At 38.1% G+C, this 14,539-nt stretch overlaps 1 long non-coding RNA gene and 1 other non-coding gene across 17 annotated transcripts in view; one reads left to right on the top strand and one right to left on the bottom strand.

Annotated features, from left to right (window-relative positions):
* Positions 1–14,539, top strand: part of LOC114486290 (uncharacterized) — a 107,924-nt gene that overhangs the window by 53,425 nt on the left and 39,960 nt on the right. Inside the window, exon 2 of the long non-coding RNA XR_003679781.2 lies at positions 9,003–9,134. This is a non-coding gene — a long non-coding RNA (uncharacterized lncRNA). The remainder of the gene's footprint in view (positions 1–9,002; positions 9,135–14,539) is intronic.
* LOC102989652 (uncharacterized) overlaps positions 1–14,539 on the bottom strand; it is a 95,589-nt gene that overhangs the window by 40,331 nt on the left and 40,719 nt on the right. For 3 of the 16 annotated variants that reach the window (XR_008617346.1, XR_008617347.1, XR_008617348.1), the window contains one exon: positions 6,042–6,201. The exons of 12 other annotated variants lie outside the window; for them this stretch is intronic. This is a non-coding gene — a transcript (uncharacterized protein). Of the gene's footprint in view, positions 1–2,578; positions 2,616–6,041; positions 6,202–14,539 lie in introns of all 16 variants that reach the window. One more of the 16 variants, XR_008617354.1, reaches the window with a different exon arrangement.

Genomic DNA, 14,539 nt, shown 5'->3' on the forward strand with positions numbered 1-14,539 from the left:
CAGAAGGGTTTGTTTCCTTGGGTCACAACTAAATTCATCACAATAGGGACTTCGTCCTTCTGACAAGGGCTGTGGAAAAGGATCTGAATCCATATTTAGTGTGTCCTATATGCCAGACACTATAAACTTTAATTAAAAATTTAAAATAAAAGTACAGAAAATAATTTAACAAGCACTGTCTCCAGATTAACAAATGCCAGTATTGTATTCTCCTTGGCTCAGATCTTTATGCGTTTGTATAAAAGATGCAAAATAATCCAGCTAAAACAGAAGCTCCCTTTGCTCCCCTCCTGAGTCCTTTTCCTCTCCCTCCCTCCTTCCCTGAAAAGGTGCCACCCTGAATTTGGTGAGTATCATCCTCCTGTGGATATGTTAACCACGTTACCTCATTTATTCCTTCTAGCAACTCTTTGAAAAGGATATTATCCCCATGTTACAGATGAGGAAACTGAGACTCAAGGAGATCAGTATTTGCCTAGGGTCACACAGCAAGTTGGTAAAAGAGTTGAGGTTCAAAGTCAGTTTGATCTTATTCGAAACCTGTGCCCTTTTTACTGCATCCCACATCCAGAAGAGGTGGTCCCGTTCCTCACGGCACCTGAGGATCACAAGGATTCTTCCCAGCTGAATCATTTCACCTCTCCAGATCTTGATTCATGAGCTTTACTTTATGATTCCTTAAAGGAACTATTTTCAAAGTTTTCCTTTTTTGGTTCGTAAAGCCCAAACACAAACCCAACTGGGGAGGGGTAAAATGGGAGAATTACACTATCTTATTATATGCATGTGGACCTCCTATCTAATATTAAATACACCACTGGTGCATGGTTGCCTTCCTGAGGGCTAACTGTGCATCCCATATTTCATTGGTACCATGCCATTAGGGAGCTATCATCTACCTTAAAGATTTGGGAAAACTGAATGGGCTAAAATATGAAACAACTTATCCCACTTACTGGCACCGGGTAGTGCTCAATGAATTGTATCTAAAGGAATGATTACATATATCTAAAAAGGTACAGATCTACTGCAAATTCTAGAAAAATGTCAAGACTGGATTTAAATATATAAAAAGATAAGAATCCGATTTATGTTATGTGCTTTTTACTACAGTAAAAAAAAAAAAAGAGCAATCTGATTTGAGCTAATGGTGTAGGGGTGGAAATATTTTCCTCTACCCTCTTAGGTTTTGTACTGGGGGTCTGCAAATTAAACTTATAGCTTAACAAGGAATGCACCAAAAAGTGGCTCTCTGAACAGCTAAAAATGGGAGTTTATATACCTAACTTAATGGCAGGGGAAGAGGGGAAGGAGAGAAGAATATTCTATGAAATGAACGAATGGTTTTCTAGGGGAACAAATGGGAGATAAGAAGGTTTGTGATAATGTCTGTTTATGCAAATGGGAGTGATCTTTTCAGATTTTTTCTTCATGGCCATAAAGCTCCCGGGGTAGGGGATTCTTGGCAGCCTCACTCCCAGAAGTTTCTGCTTTTCGTGGTAAAGGAAGGCTTCTTTCTGCATCTGTTAGATCTAAAATGTCTTTACTAAAATAATCGTCATATCAGTTGTGGAAGTCTGAGTGGGTCTCCACATTGGCATTTAAAACCCTTCCCCACCCCTATATATTAAATAAACGTGCTATAATGTTGTTAGGCAGATTTTATAAAGTTTTAAAATAAAGTGATATCTTCTAAGCTGTTACTGTGTAAACTAAGACAAAGGAAGCCTTTCCAATCCAGGAGAAAAAAGTCCTAGCAGAGTGTAGATTCAGAGACCATTGCAATGGTGAAAAAAGCCCTGGATTAGTAACCCAAGACCTTTGTCACAGGAAGTGTTTACCTCCTGTGTTCCACCGCCCAAGGGTCTGGGACCTGCTGGTCCTCAGTTTTTTCACCTATAAAATGAGGATGATAATAATGTCTAAGTTGCAGGTTTCTTTGAATAAGATCTATGTAGGCTGAAAAATCATTTGGCTTATAAAGGCTCATTTATGTTAGATTAAAACATTTTGAAACAGTATGATCCTATAAATAAGGTGACATTTTATTAATTTAAATCAACAGAGATGGGACGGTGATTAAACTTGAAAACTTAACTTAAAAAATACATACATATATATGTATAAATATTCACCTCCAGGGAATGCCAAGCTGACATTCACCCTTAGGCACTCTGGTGGCTATAGTTTAGCACAACGACAGTCAGTGCTTTTGTTTTGGAGACAAAACTGTTTTTAAAAAACTGGAGTCAAGTAAGAGCCAGAGACCTTACTGAAATAAAGCAATAGCTACTTAAGGACGTCCTTGAGCACGGTGACCTTGTAGAATGCAATTGTTCTTACAGAACGTTGTGTCCTCAATACTTTAGCCTTTTTATTTTCCTGGCTCAAGCCAGAAATGCCAACCTCTCCATCTATTCTAGAATCTCTGGCATGTTTATGGATGGAAAATGGCTGACCATAGGTTCATTTTTGGTTAGGTGATCTTCAGTTAGAACTGAAATTTATCTGCTATTTTAAGCAAGATTTTATAAGCTAGCCACCTACCCTCCCCACCCCAAACACACACGCACACTACCTTTCATAAAGAGTCCTCCCCAACCTCACAGGTTTATCTGGAAAAAAGTGAAGCAATCGTCAGCGTAGCTATTAACACTAACTTCAGAATTGCAAGGTCCAAGTGGATATAAACATCAGTATGAAGTATTCTATGTGCAGTGATTTTTTTAAAATAATATGCTTCTAAAAATTAAGCTTTTCATGTGGAAATTGTCAAATAAATAGCTGTGCTCATTTCTAAAGGGATAAATAGCTCCAGGGTTTCCTTATTTGCTACAAATTTTCAAAAGAATTGATTAAAACTCACATCTGGCTAGCAGTCCCTGAGAGACTCTCCTATTTTCCACTAAAATACATACGAAGTTGCTTTTTGTTTGTTTGTTTTTAAATGTCAGTCATAAAAAAAAAAAAAAAAAAAGAACCACTATGCTCAAACTCCTTTCATGGTCTGGCCTTTCCCTACCTGCACTTTCATCTTACCCTTTTCCTTCTTAATGAAACAAACTTCCCACCTATTATACCACGTGATCTTCTATGCCTCAGGCTCACGTGCCCCACCTGACTCCAGTTCTTTGAATTACTGTTTATTCTTCAATACTCAGCTCAAACACTCTCCTCCAAGACCCACAGTCCATTGAATGACTTAAAAACCCAGTCTTATGGAGTTCCAGAGCATTCTGTAGCAGTAGTTCAAAAACCTCTTCACATTACATTGAAGCTATCTCTTCCCCTGTTTCTGCTGTTAACCTAAAACATTATAAAAGAGCCAGTTATTTTACCAGCAAAACAGGGTTTACTTGGGAGCAACAAAGAATTGCAATCCTAGACACGCATTTATGGCGAACCACATGCATGTCAGGTTTAGCAAGGCAGAGGAGAAGGGGAAGTGGGAGAGGCTGTTATAAACAAAAAGTTCATTGGAGGGAACTGGGAGTTCAAAGTATAGTGGTTTTTTATTGGCTGAGCTGTTGCCAGGCAAGGAGAAAACCTTTCTTCTTCCTGCTGGCGATAGTAATGTCACTTTCTGCCAGAGATCTAAGAAGGTGTATCTCTCCCTATTGGGATCTGTACTGATACAAGTGGTAGGTGCATGAGAGCTCCCCCTTCTGGCCTCCCAAGTCCATTTTCATGAAATTTCCCTTTTAATTTTCACAGCTCCCACTCCGCCGAGGTCTTCAGGACAGAGCTGATGTGCTGTTTAGCAATTCCTAACTCAAGGTTTCACCATGCAATGATTATTTCCATTTTATAATGGATAGTTAAAATGTCATTATCCTCAAATTAACAGTAAACTATGTAGTTAATTACAGAGCACAGAGAACAATGGTTCAGTTGTTCTAAATTCATGTGTAACATATGCATGCACATCGTATGTGTGTATGTGCACAAAATACTTCTGAGTTAAAATAACCCATGAAACCAACATTTTCTAAAGCAAATTTCTAGAAACATTTGTTTCAAGAGCTACTCAATGAAAAAAGGAAAATTGAAATTAAATATTCTGAGATATCCTACACTAAGAACATTGCAGACATCGTTGAACACAATGGTTCCAACAGTTATCTGACCATGACACCAATTTTGTCAAGTACACTTTTGAACATTCAGAGTAAGTAGAGTTCTGTGGACATACATTTTGAGAAATTCTTCATGACTTACTCTAACCAGCCAGTTGCTAATGTGGCAGAAAGGTCAGACCTAGATGTCCCAGCACAGATGGAAGATTTTTGCTGGAGTGGACTATGCTCTTACCATATAGCACAACCAGAAGGAACAGACACATTCCAAGTGGTACTCTTTTGGAGGACTATCCATCTTATCTTTTCCAGTACTAAAAATTCTGCTCTGCTTTCACAGGCAGTCCTTCTAATTCAATGAATAATGTTTTCTCCTTTTGGGGCATGTGTAACTGGATTGTTATCTATTTTTAAAAGTACCCATCTGTGACAATAGTCATGCTTATGGGTGGCAGTTAATTGAGACAATTTGGGAGATGATGATGATTCACAAACAGGAGGGAAGAAAGGGCAGAGAGGCGCCCCCTTTCTTTATAATATCATATTTATTTTTAATATCATATTTTCATATTTATTTTGTATTTGTGTATAGTATCATATTTGTAATATATTTTCCATTTAGGTGTTTTTTAAATTAAAGCATAGTTTGGGGAGTAGGTACCAAAATGCACTCCTAATTTACAATTTTGGGTGGAATAAGGACAATTTAGCTTCTCCTACTTTATTCATGAAATCAGCACAGGAAATGCTACACTATCATTTGTTTGTGGCTTCATCTTCAGCACAAAATTAAGTTTTCTGCCTGGTGTCATTTGTCAAACAGTCTTTTAAAGCAGTAATTTCCCTGCATCCCTTAGGAAGGCAGCCCATCTTTAAAACCACTGCATGCCTACGTCACACAACAAACTGTCACTAAGGATAAGGAACATGCTGAGAGTTATAACGCTGACCAAGTGCAGAGCAGACAATCTCTCTGACCATCATCTTATCACAAATGCAGACTCAACTGTTAACTTTGGTAATAGTTCAGAAGGTTAACACTCTGCCCTATGTCCCACGAAGTAGGCATAACTACATAATACACAAAATCGTACATGTGTTGAACATACCAACTATACAGAGGAGCCCAGTGTGCCATAAAATATACATGTATCATATACAAAATGATGAAATGCCAGTCTAAATATTAAAGAAATTTTACCCTAAACTGAATGTTTGTTCCAGCAATAATAATTTACAATATTTGATTAAATATACATTTGCTAAATGCTTAGGATTTAAAGATGCTGTAAGGAAATTATAGGGAGTCCATATCTTTTTGAAATGTTGGACAGAAAAGTCCGGTTTTCAAATCCCTACCTAAAGTAGCATTCAAATCACTTTGCATTTTCAGGAGAACCTGTAATTACCACCTTTCACGCTAGGTGGTGTACTCAAGAACAGAAAAAGCTATCAAATGGATGAATACATTTGATTTAGTAAGATCAAAAGAAACAGAGAGGATAATTTTAAACTTGGAAAGAGGTAACCATCTTATAAAGAATTCCAATGTGTCTGATAAAGAAAACAGACTGAGAGACAGAGAGGTATGGAAAAGTGGTTCAAATAGTCTTGGGGATACCTCTCAACAGGGATTCTCCAAGAGTAAGCCACCTACCACCAGGGGAGCTGGTTAAAACAAACATTCCTAGGGCACACTGGCACACCCCCAAATTACTGCATCGCACTGGTGAGGATGAATTAGAGACCTGAATCTGTCTAGTAGTAAGAAACCCCAGTTGGTTGACAAGTTCTTGATGTTCAAAAACTTTGTTTTCAGCTTCCTATGGCTCAGAGGTCCCCAACCTTTTCGGCACCAGGGACCAGTTTCGTAGAAGACAATTTTTCCACGGATGGGGTAGGGGTGAATTGTTCAGGGGGTAATGAAAGCGATGGGGAGCGGCATTTAGCTTGCCCGCCACTCACCTCCTGCTGTGCGGCCCGCGGGGTGTGTGGGAGGTTGGGAGACCCCTGCTATAGCTTGTATCTTGAAGATCAGCCGTTGTAGGTTTCACTCTAAAATCTCCAGATGAACTTTTGCTAAGTTACTATCACTCCAAGAAAATTCAGAGTGGCAGGTTCAACCCTGTATGTAATAAAATATTTGGAAAGCAGTTTGAGCTTTGTAGAATGGGAAAAATGTGTTTTATGAAATGCAGTGAAAATAAATCTCTTCTGGGAGGAATGGGTGGTATTTATATTAGGTATTCAAAAGTCGAACCACATTGATCTGCTTTTCGAAGTAATTACATTGATCTCTGGAGTTTAGAGAAATGTATTGCTTATTCCCTGTGGATATTTTCAAAACCTCTTTTAAAAAACCAAAGCAGTTTTCTTCCTCTAGTCTGAGTCACAAAGGAAAACATCTTCCTGAATTGCAGCTAATTATCGTGAGTAATGTGTGTGTGTGCACACGCGCGTGCATGTGTGTTTGTGTGCTCTCTAGAACCTCCTGAAATGAGTTTTCTGGGTTTTATTTTAAATTAGAATTTTTTGGTATAGTCAAAAGCTTGCTCTTTTAAACTCACCTGTTTTAAAATATTTTAAAATGGATAATATACTAAGATAACCACTCCAACTTCAACTGAGTATACAGAATAAAATAAAACCATTGCTTTAAGACTTAGCACAATCCGTGTGAAAATATATTCTGTACAGAGTGTGAAGTAGTGGCTTCTTCAGGGCCCACTGAGGACTATTGGCCCCTACAGTACATGAACCCAGGCATCTTTGCTCTTTGAATATTTGTACCTACATTGTATGGTTTTCTTATTTTTTCCTTACTTTCAATTGTTATTTCATGTCACTATCAATACACCAAAGCAGTAGGGAGGACTCTTTCTATTTCTAATCTACAGAAGTCTTGGAAGGTGATAACCACATTTAGTTTGTTAGAAATGTGTATAGAACAAGGAGAGTAGGGGTCCAGTGGAGTTAAGGAATGCTGCATTAGTGAAGTGGCAGATACTTCACAATATCTACTCTGCCAATGCTTTCTAATTATTTTCTCATTCTTGACTGTTTTTCCAAAAGGTGAAACTGCAGGTAGTTGAATTGTGGGTAGTTGAACTATTATTTCAAGCAAATCTTCCTAATCTACTTTACTTGTGATTATAATCATAATATTTCTAGAAAAGATTTGTGGCCCCCTCCAATTATATGTCTTCTTAATAATAGTAGAGCTTATTTTCTTTCTTAAATAAATCTAAATGTGCTTCAGAGTTTTCATTGATAAGAAAGTATATCTGTATTATTTTCTAGGCATATATGTATATGTGCATACACACATATATATGCACATATGTGAGTGTGTATTTAATATGGGACAGAGTGAAAAAGGAGCTCATTCTTCCACTTTGGGAAATGACTTCACATGCATCTGCTTTCTTTGAGTTACTTTCATTGCTTAATTATCTTTATCAAGGTCACTAAAAGGTAGAAATGCCAACAAAAGCAGGAATAAGGGTACTTTACAAAGGATCAGTACACCAGGACTGGAACTGTTTGTCTGCTCTCTCTGGGGCAGGGTAGGGGAGTTGCTGAACAAAAGTAGCCATTTCCCAGAACAAACAATGGCATTCTCTGTGACCTGGAGTACAGCTGGCAACCCTGGATGCTCAGACATAACTCCCTCCCATGCTGACTTTTCCTCCAGCCACGTCTACAGTGCCAGCAACTCAGACACGTTGAGGATCTTACTGTTTCTTTTTGATTTTAAAAAACATTTCTTCTAATGGAAAAATATTAGCATTTTCTTATTATTTTTCTTTTAACTAAAGAACAACTTTGGTAAATTTATAAATCTCTAAATACATGAGTTTGTTTGTTGGGACTTTTATCTGGAATTACTAAATACCTACGTGACCAAGTGCTGCAGGAGGATGAAGACAGGATTTGCTTTGCTCAACATGGTCTGTCTAGCATGGCCCAGTGCCTGGCACACAGTAGGCCCACACTAAACATTGTTCATCAACTGATTGATGATAGTTACAAACAGAAACTCATCTGTGGGTGGAGATTAAGGTTAGCCATTACAGGGATCAGTTGGATCACAACATAAATGTGATTTTTTGTGTGTCTCTTACTGATATATTTCCTCTTGTTCCCCTCACATAGCTTTGAAAACATATTTTAAATTTCATGAGGAGCAAATGACATGTTCCACTATGCCATCTAAAACCTCCTTCTCTGAATTCAGGTTTCATCTTAAGTGTAGAAAAAGTGATACAGGCTCACTGTAGAAAAAGTAAATACAGAAAAGTATATTTTTGAAAATACCCATAATCTCACTGCCCAGAAATAACAAACACTAAAATGTTTGTTCTTTCCTTATATTTTTCTGTATTTACATCTTTAATTTATATCTACATTCACATAATTGGATATTGTAAATATAATTTCATATTCTGCTTTTAAAGTTAATGTTATTTCTTAAGCATATGCAATATCATTAAAACCTCTTTAAAAAAGCATAATGTTGATAGCCGTGTTGTATTCTACCATAGAGAGATGCCCCATAATCAAGTTAAATTCATTTTTCTATTGTTGAGTATTTAGGTCATATGGAATATTTTATCTTTATGACCATCTTTGCACATAATGTTTGTGAACATCAGAGTACTTTCTTGGAACACTTTCCTAAAAATATATTTAATTATTTTTAAGGCTTTTGATTAAGTATTGCCATATTGCTTTCTGGTTTTATTACAATTAGTAGATTAAACTTCTATCAGCAGTGAATGAGACTCTAATAGCAGCTGATAGCAGCTACCTTTTTTGTTGAAGTCTTATTATCTGCCAGATACCATGCTAAATGCTTTACATGTATTATCTCATTTAACTTTAGCCATAACAATATAAAGTACGTATTATTTTATACCCATTTAGAGATGATAACCTGAGGCACAAAGAGGTTATATAACTTCCCCAAAGTCATACAACCAGATTTTTGGACCCAATGATCTGACACCAGAGCCCTGGCCCTCACTATACTGAAGGAATCTACGGCAGCATTGAAAGGTACACCTTATATCCAGTATTTTAATTCTTTGCTAATTTCATAGAAGAAAAAGCAGTATCTCATTGTTGTTTCTAAGTTTCATTATTTTAATATTAGCAACTTTATGTGCTTTGCTGATATAGTTATTCAGCCAGTTGTTTTTCTTCCAGTGTGAATTGTGTGTTTCCATCATTTGCTACTTAGTGACTTTTTTCTTGAATATAAACTTACTAAGTATTAAAAATATTCTCATTTGTCTGTCCCTGTGCCTGTTGTGGTTAAATATGGTTCCTGTTTGGCATTTAATTGTATTTATGATATTCTGGATATATGAAACTTATTCATTTTTAAGCAGTTGAATATATTGATAGTTCTCTTTGTGATTCCTTCCATCTCTTTTATGCCCAGAAAGTAGTTCCATATCCAGATACCAGATCGATGTTAACTTAAATTTTCTTTAAAAACTATGTCCTTTCCTGGAAAAAGAAAATCTTACTGATAGCCTCGGGTTTCTTCTATTTGTCTGAGACTGCATTGTTAGAATCAAAGTGGAAACAAATATTTTCTAATATTTTTGGTACTCTGAAAACACAATGCATAGAAATTTCAAGGCAGCAATTTTGTCTGCCCCTCCCACCCCTCCCCACCAAGAAGGGGAAAACAAAGAAAGCATAGGTACACATTGCTGATGACAATCTGATACAAAGGATTGGGTTTTGGTTCCGGGCATTCTGTTTTGGTGTCACCAACGTAGGTTCCCCCTTCCTGGCACTGTAATACACTTGGACTGGTTCTCCGTATAAGACGCCAAAAGACTACAGTTACTCATGAGGTGTTACTTTTAAAATTTAAGCCCTAACAGGATGTAGTTCTAATCAGAAATATCTGCCTTCTGAGCTAGATCACTGTAGAGTAGTCTTTGTTTACAAAGCATCACATTAAATGGCAACAAAGCCTCCTAATGCCACAATTAGGGCTCCTTTCATTTTGCTAACACTATTTGCTGATAATTCTTCACGTAAAAACTTTGATATAAACCACTTTTTCTTCATTCTACTAACTTTATCAACATATTTGGGAGTATAATATTCTGTTTAAAAAGAACATATTTGGGGGAGACAGTGCAAAGCTTCTTCATCCACTCTAAAATCTAAGCCTAAAGTTATTTACATGCAATTTTCAGTGATTTATTAATTAATTATCAACTAAAGTAGGGCTGATGTTGAAAAGGGTAGATTTGCTATTGGTTACTGATGTGCCAGGAAAAGAAAACCTATAATTATAAACAAGACACAGGCAACCATGGTAACAGAGAGATCTACTTTTCATAACAAATAAAAAATTTTCAAAAACAACTAATGTTCCTTAATGTTTGAATAGTTGTCACAAGCAATTCCAATGGCCTCTGTTACATTTTTTAAGAAGTTAACGTCTAGATAACTATAGATCTAGACCCGTTAACTTTAGACTAGCTATATGGACTTGGGTTTTACTGACTTAAGATTTTAAAATCCTGCAACTGTTTTTTGATCCAATTTTAGACTATTCTATAATGTAAGTAACTTATCAACAAACAGTCAATAATGTGGAAGTTACACAGTGATTTATAATGCATTATAGGATAGTGAGCAATTACTCTTTTAAAATAATAACTGTAATGGGAATCAAAATGGTTTTCCAAATATAATGAACAGTCACTCTCATCCAGCTACTTTTCATACCACAAGACTAGAAGATATTTCACAAATTATCTGGACCAGCTTTGAAAATAAATCCAAGAAACTGAAGGGAATAAAAATCACTTCCCAGAATATCCTAATCAGAGATAATTATTCATAGCAACAGCTAAAATTTATTGAGCACCTACTAGATGCCTGAGAGTTTCCAATCAACTGGCATTGATTTCTCAGGTGCTGTGTTGTCCTCATTTCATGCATAAGAAAAATGAGGCTTAGAGAGTCAAGTAACTTGTTTAAAGTTAACCTTCTGGTAAGGGGCAAGCCTGGGACTTAAACTTGACCTGTCTGAGTTCAGGATTCAAGCTCCTAACTCCTATGTAATAAATAAACGTCAACCACATTTTGCCAACCCATCCTAGGTACATGACTATTAATAAGGGTGACTCTTCCATCCTTCCCTAAGCTTCATTCAGCCAACATAGTGTTCAAGATATCTGGGAAATGATCCCACAAAAGATGCCAAGAGTGACCCAATTAGCCAAGATCACTTATCTTTAAAGATAACTAAGACTGTTTGAAGGTCTCTTATTTTTGGAATAAAGGACCCCTCCTCCCTCAGAGTAATGCACCACCTTTTACACAGAAATTTTTCTGTGTGGGAATAGAGTTCAAGGTGGCCCGGAATCGCTTTTAATGGGATCCTTTTTTTTCATGACACATGGAATGTCCGTGTGTGACTAAATTATAGCCATTCTTTAAGCAAATAGTGGACCAGAACTCCAAATACTAAGTGTACCCCTCAGGCTTTTTGATGCCCATTCTCTCTTGCCATAAAAACATTGCTAATTTCTTGATTGTGTTAATGTACTGTATTATATAAGATGGCATCATTGGGGAAAGCTGAGTGATAAGAACATGGGACCTCTCCGTACTGGTTTTGCAACTTCTCATCAGTCTATAATTATTTCAAAGTAGAAAAGTTTTAAACTATTGCCAAATCTCCATTTTGCCTGGGAAATGAACTTCTGATTTTTGTAGCTGGTAACTTTCAAGGTTCCTTTTGGGGAATTGGCCATCGGTTTGAAGAATCACTGATGTGTGAGACGGGCACAATTTGTTAGCATACAAGGAACAACAGAGCGTGTCCATAAACCTGCCTCAGAGGGTCAATCACATGCCCTTCTCCAGGAATCCAGCTGAGGGCCAGGCTGCCTCTGAAAAGCCTCATTAGAAATGAAAGTCAGCCTGTTGTGGAAGAATCCCAGCTATCTCTGGTGCCACTAACACCCCTGAACAAGAAGAACTCACCAGGTGACAGGAAGAGCCGGAGATTCCTGTCACTTATTCCGGAGAGGAATAAGCCAAACTCCTCGCCTGACTGCTGCCTCTGCATGTTTACTGAAATGTATCAGTTTCAAATCCTGACAAGGACAGATCACAGGACTGCTGGGTTCCAGGAACAGAGTGTGCAATAGAGAGAAAAGCAAAGCAATCTTGCAGGGGAGATCAAGGCCAGCCTTGAGCAGAGCCTCTGGAGGGTGCAGGTCCCTTGTCACTGGGGGATAGTACACCCTGTCACCCAGGAAGTTTACTCTCTGTAAAACGCCTTGAGCAATGCCTTGAGCAACTAGGAACAGTTGCTGAAATAAGACACTGATGTGAAGAACTGAAGGATGCTAAACGAAAACATTGAAAGATTTGTTCTGGAGGCACCTGTCTGAAATACGATCATTGCCTTTTTTTTTTTTTTTTTTTTTTTTTAAGAGGGAGAGGAGGGAAATAAAGGACTCAGTAGCTTCATCTAGTTAATGAGGCTGATCCTGGAAGTTCCTGGAACTCACTTTGGCTCATCCTGCCCAGAAATGCTGTGCCAATAAAGGTTTGTCTCCAGTCGGTAGTAGAGGAACCTGTTAAAGGTAGTATTCGGAAAAAAGGCTGCAACTTTGAAAAGATAGTTTCATGCTGCACACAGCATGAATTCAGAGATGGAAGAAGATCTGCTAACAGAATCTTGGAAGACAAATGACAGGGCAAGGAATACAAGGAGCTCTCGCATGAGCCATTTCACAGGCTGCCTCGAAACTGCCCGTCCGTCTTCTGCCATCAACCAACTAAAGGCCCTGTTGGCCTCTCTGGAAATAGATTGCTAAATAAGCCTAAGCTTTTTTGGTTTGTAGGATTGGTGAATCAAAGGGGCAGCAGATTTATTTCATGCCTCTAAATATCATTTATAACATGGCTAAGTGGCCCAGAGTAAAACCACAATAAAGGTGATTCATGCAGGAAACCCACTCTGTTGAGGCAGAAATGAAAATCCACATTAAATCACAGTCCATTCTGTGCACGGGAGGAGTTAGATCAAGCCAAGCTCAGTGGATTCCCAGGCACACTGAAGGCTGAATGCAATTGCTCTTGTAAAATGGGTATATGAGACTCCTTTATAGTGAGAATGCAGCCTCCAGCTCTGGGAGCAGGGGCACCCCTGACCGGGGTGAGTTACCCAGTAGCCCTGCCAGGTGGGTGTCTGGGACCATATTCCCAGATGGCAGCCAGCCTGGGGATCTATTCAGTTACCACAAGCTCTTTGCCGGGATGTTTTCATCAGCTCCACTATCTACCGAGACAACTGCACCCAGTACAGAAACCCACCTTTGCAAATTGCCCTTAAAGGGGCATCTGTATGACTGAGTCAGGGATGTCCACTGCCTCTTGGCACTTGAACTCAACCATAAAGTTGATCACCTGAAAAAGTTGTTGATCCTCACCTTCACCTTCCTTTCTTGCCCTGAAGATCTAAGGTATTAAAGAATGATGTAAGTGCAAGAACGGGACATAGACATAGAGAACAAAGGTATGGATACCAAGGGGGAAAGGGGTTGGGTGGGAGGCACTGGGAGACTGGGATTGATACATATACATTATTGATACTATGTATAAAATAGACAATTGATGGGAACATACTGTACAGCACAGGGAACTCTACTGAAGGTACCGTGGTAACCTAAATAGGAGGGAAGTTCAAAAGGGAGGGGATATCTGTATGTGTATGGCTGATTCATTTTGTTATGCAGTGGAGGCTAACACGACATTGTAAAGTAACTATACTCCAATAAAAATTAATAGAAAAAGAGACATATAACCAAAATAAATAAATAAATAAATAAAATTTCAGTAAGCTAAAAAAAAAAGAACAGGTCATAGAGCATGTGTGGCGGCCCACTATTTTCCACGTGACTTATTTTTTGTGACATTAAATTCCTCCTAGCTTTTTCTCCTTCCTTCAGCTGGCACCACATTTCTTCCCTTTTTCCTTCTGATATCTATCAGTTCTCACACCTGGGCATTGGTAATGATCAAGTGAAATGATTTCTGCTCCCAAATCCTCACTTTTCAGTGAGAAGTTGACTGGGGCTCCATCATAAGGCCTCCAATTACACTGTAAATTAATCAAAAATGTAAAATCTTTTTAGTACATCTGATTTGGGGTTTTCCTTCTCCATTGGTTCTTTGCTTTGCGTTAGTAATGTTGCAACTTCACATATAGTCACTCAATCATAGTGAACGATCTCTAATGCAAGCTGGTTGACAGCAAGGGAGTCTGAAATGGAGACAGTCTGTAACTACACACAGATCAGAGTGGTACTGGCCATAAATCATTGGTCCTCATCTGTTGTCTTTACTGAAAGCTGACAGTGGTCATTGTGACACATTCTAAAGGGTGGTCTAAGCAGCATGTCCAGAGCTGT

Source organism: Physeter macrocephalus, chromosome 5 (assembly GCF_002837175.3).
Source record: "Physeter macrocephalus isolate SW-GA chromosome 5, ASM283717v5, whole genome shotgun sequence".
In the NCBI taxonomy this organism is placed as follows: Eukaryota; Metazoa; Chordata; class Mammalia; order Artiodactyla; family Physeteridae; genus Physeter; species Physeter macrocephalus.